The following is a 4424-nucleotide window of genomic DNA, read 5'->3' on the forward strand; positions in this document are numbered from 1 at the left end:
GGACAAATGACCCAAACAATGTATGCATATGTGAATAAATGAATAAGAAAAAAAAGCAACTCAGCTAAGTTTAAATGCTGATGCTTGATTAAATAAAAATGAGACTTTGCTGTGCTCCTAGGAAATCATAAGAGGGGATGGATGCTACTCAGAGATATCCATACTAGTTGCCTTAATGCAACTATTTTGTTGTGAGGGCTTTGAAGCTCAGAAGGACCAGAAAGAACACAATCATGAATAATTTCTAGAACTGGCTCTAAAATCAAGCAAAAATAACCTGTGTCAAATAATCTGAGAATTTATTTAAGTGACCAATGATAAAAAAAAATCTAAGAGATGCAACCACTAGGACATGAATAAGTGGGAACTAAGAGGCCAATTACCTCCTTGCAGGACTTGGAATTTTCTGGTTGCTGTTTTTGCAAGCACCCATGGAAAACTAGTTGGGTAAGGGGGTTAAAATATAATTTATTGTTTGGCAGTATCATTCCCTTTCCCTACAAATAAATCAAGTTTTATCTCCAAAATGGGTATTGAATTTATACCCATAAATTCAAAGGATGACCTGTCAGAAGCCTGAAAATTTAAAATTTTCAGTGTGAATAATTGAATCATATGAGTGCAATATTAAAAGAAGTGGGTGGAAAGAAAGCATGATGTCTTTGTTGATAAGGAGAAATTAGTATACAATTGTCAAGAGAGAGAAAGAGGGTAACATAGTTCTGAAGGTGTACATCAAAATGTGTCATATTCAGCACTGTTTATTGTTATCCTTCTCTTTCAAGATACTATTTTCTCCTTGTGTGTGGGCATTCTTATCACAAGTCACATCTTTCTTTATTGTCTAATGTAGTTCTACATGCTTAGTACAAATCAGGTTTATATTTTATGTATCCCAAATGGTTAAATTATTTACTTTAGGTATATATTTTATAGTTCTTTGCCAGCACAGTTAGTTTGAAAAGCAAGGTAACAAAATATTGAGACTATCAAAGGGCATTGATCACATGTATTTATTCCCAGATTTAATGTAAATGAGTCATGCATTTAAAAAGCCATTTCAAATATATAAACATAACCAACCTTACAGAATATACTAAATTTTCTCAAAACTATTTAGCAGTGATGCAGCTCACTGTGGGTAAATGGACTCACAGATGCAGTCCTCCAAATATCTGAGCCTGTGAATCTCTCAGAACCTTAGTTCCACAAAATCAAGTACTAGTAGTTATCTCATAATTGATGGAAATCCATTGGTATCTTATTCCTAGATCAACACCAATCCTCCATAAATTATCATTTTTTTCTAAAACAAAATACTCTTTCTCATAGAAAACTTATTTTTTCAAGCAACTTATTTAGGGCCACTTTGACATCCTTATTCTGCAGGCTGTAGATCAAGGGGTTCAGCATTAGTATAACAATGCTGTAAAACACAGAGGACACTTTCCCTTAGTCCCTGGAGTGGACTGAAGATGGAAGCAGGTACATGAATGCTAGAGCTCCAAAGAAGACAGAAACAGCAGAGAAGTGAGAGCTACAAGTGCTGAAGGCTTTGGACCTCCCCTTAGTGGAGGGAATGTGAAGGATTTTGACAATGATGAAGACGTAAGAGCCAAGGATGGTCAGAGTTAGGACAGCAATATTAAATGCACTGAAGCACAGAATTACCACCTCATTGATAAAAGTACTAGAGCAGGAAAGCTCCAGTAATGGAAACAGATCACAAAAATAATGGTTTATTACATCAGTGCTACAGAAAATCAGTCTTAGCACGCACAGTGTGTGGGCTGTGGCACCAACAAAACCCATGCCATACACCCCAACTACCATCCAGGAACAGACTTCATAGGGCATGGTAACAGTGTAAAGCAAAGGATTACAGATAGCAAAATAGCGGTCTCAGGCCATTGAAGCTAGCATATGACAATCTGCAATAGCAAAAACACACAAGAAATACAGCTGGGTTGAGCATTCAGGGTAGGAGATGATGATCTTCTCTGTCACAAAGTTCATGAGCATTTTAGGGGTAATGACAGTGCACTGGCACAAGTCAATGAAGGACAGACTGACAAGGAAAAAGCACATTGGGGTATGCAGATGGGAACTAAGCCCAATCAGGAAGATCACACCCAAGTTCCCCCACACTATGAGCACAAAGATTCCTAAGAAGAAGAAGAAAAAGGGCAGCTGGACCTCTGGTTTATGTGTTAACCTAGCAAGGATAAACTCAGTCACTGTGGAATGATTTCTGCCATTTTCCTCTGGGAATTTTATGTAGGAAAAGAAAAAAATTGAGATAAGTTTTTATTGTTTTATTATGAAATGAAGTTCAAAACAGAATTTAAATCTTTCCAGTCAGTCATGTCCAGTTTTCCACAATGTGTTCTTTTATGTTAATAGTCAAATACCTTTGGATACAGCCTATCTGGGACATGTAAAAAATATCAAATTGTGATCCCTTCTTATGACTTATGCTCTAAGAGTGGTTATTAATAATATCCATTCCATTAAATCCAAAGAATATTCTAATATTTGATGAGTGTTCCAAGCATTCTCCACACCTTATTTGTAATATGTTCCCCTCTGCAAAGAAAATGATGTTTGTGATAAGATAACAACATTCACAAAAATACCTGAAGTCAGTTTGAAACTAAATGCTGTGAGACTGAAAGACTTTCCACCTAAGTCTTTCAGTGGAAGAGAAGTCCACTGCTTGCACTTTAATTCAACTTGTTAGAATTTTAGGTAGGACAATCAGAAGAAAAATGAAATCAAAGATGGCCAGATTGGAAATCAAGAAGGAAAATTATCTATTTGTAAATAACATACTTTTGGACATAGAAATCCTAAGAAAACAATAAGAAAGAAATATTAGAGCTAATTTAAAATTAACCAAAGTGATAGAAGGCAAGATTTACAGAAAACTCAATATTATTTCCACACACTTGCAATCAACAACAAAACATTCAAGTGCAATATCATGAAAAGAATAAATTACTTACAAATTGATTAAATAAAGTAAATTTAAGGGGAGATTCCAAGATGGCGACTAGAGGGAGGAAGCAGAAAGCGTGCTTCCTAAAGTAAAATCTTGGAGAGACGCTGGAGATACACATTACAGGAAAAACCACCGAGAACAGGCAAAACATTTACTCCTCCACACCCCCAGCCCACGCATAGCATTCCCACTCCATGTTAAATGGAGAAAAGAGGAGGGCTCCTGTGCTGCCAGATGCCAGAATCCAGACCCCTGGGGAAGACTCAGACCACAAGGTGAGCTAAACGGCATGCAGTACTCCCACAGACAACCCTGGGCCAGATCAGCATAGCACCCCAGACAGACTGACCCCCACCCAGGGAAAAAAGAAAAAAACTGAATAATAAGCAACAAAAACAAAAAAGACTCATAGCAAAGAGGGTAGGGTGCCCTGAGCACCCAAGGGAGGGAGGGGCAACACCTCGTGGAACTATAAATATACAAGCAGGCCAGAAAAGGCAGGAGTGGAGGCACAAGCCCAGCAACCAGGAGCGGGAAAGCTCGTAAAAGCAGTGGTGGGAGGAAAACTCCACAGGAGGGGTAGAAGGCCCACTTCCCATGTGAACTGTAAATAAACATGCCGGCCTGAGAAAGCTGGTGCAGTGTCACCTCCCCCAGTGTGCTTGGAAAGGGGAAAGCTTGTAACAGTGGAGGTTGTGCCCAGGAGAACTCTAAGTAAACAAAGCCTGTGGGGCTAGGTGAGTGTTAAGCTCAGTCCTGAGATCTGCAATCAATAAAGCCTCCAGCAACGTCTGGCTGACAGCAGCAGGCAGGTGAGCCACAGCCTCAGATAGACAGTCACAAAACTATCCCCAGACTCTTTGTTTTATCCGCTTCCTTTGATGAGACAACAACCGAACTATACTTGCATGCTGAAAAACTTACTGAAATTGTATTGCATTTGAACTTGGGACACTTTGTGGTGTTTCATTTGTTTTGTTTTGGTTTTTTGTTGTTGTTGTTTTTCCCCTTTGATGAGACAATGACAGAACTACTTCTGAGACACCATCTCCAGGATTGGAGGCTGAAGGACTAACACCAAAATTATTAAGACTGAAACTTTATTGCATTTGAACTTGGAGACTTTTTTTTTCAATCCTCTTTTCTGTCTCTCTAATGCTTGTTCAGCTTACTGTTGATTAGTACACTATCTCTCCCTGTTTATATAATTGAAACTTTTTGTTTTTATTTTGTACTTGTTTGTTTGTTTTCCCTTTTTCTTTACCTTCTTTGCTTTCCCTCTCTTCTCACCCTTCCATTCTAAATAACACCATTGTTATTATTACAAGCTAGAAAATACTTAATTGCACACAGTACAGGGACAATAACAATACCAAGAGCAATGACGGGAAGACAGAAAAAACAGGGAAGTCAGTTTCCCCAC

The 4424-nt window shown here is 38.3% G+C and overlaps 1 pseudogene; it reads right to left on the bottom strand.

Annotated features, from left to right (window-relative positions):
- Positions 1 to 1326: 1326 nt before the first annotated feature.
- On the bottom strand, positions 1327 to 3600 carry LOC109675166 (olfactory receptor 8G50-like; annotated as a pseudogene).
- Between the last annotated feature and the right edge of the window lie 824 nt (positions 3601 to 4424).

Source organism: Castor canadensis, chromosome 2, assembly GCF_047511655.1.
Source record: "Castor canadensis chromosome 2, mCasCan1.hap1v2, whole genome shotgun sequence".
NCBI lineage: Eukaryota > Metazoa > Chordata > Mammalia > Rodentia > Castoridae > Castor > Castor canadensis.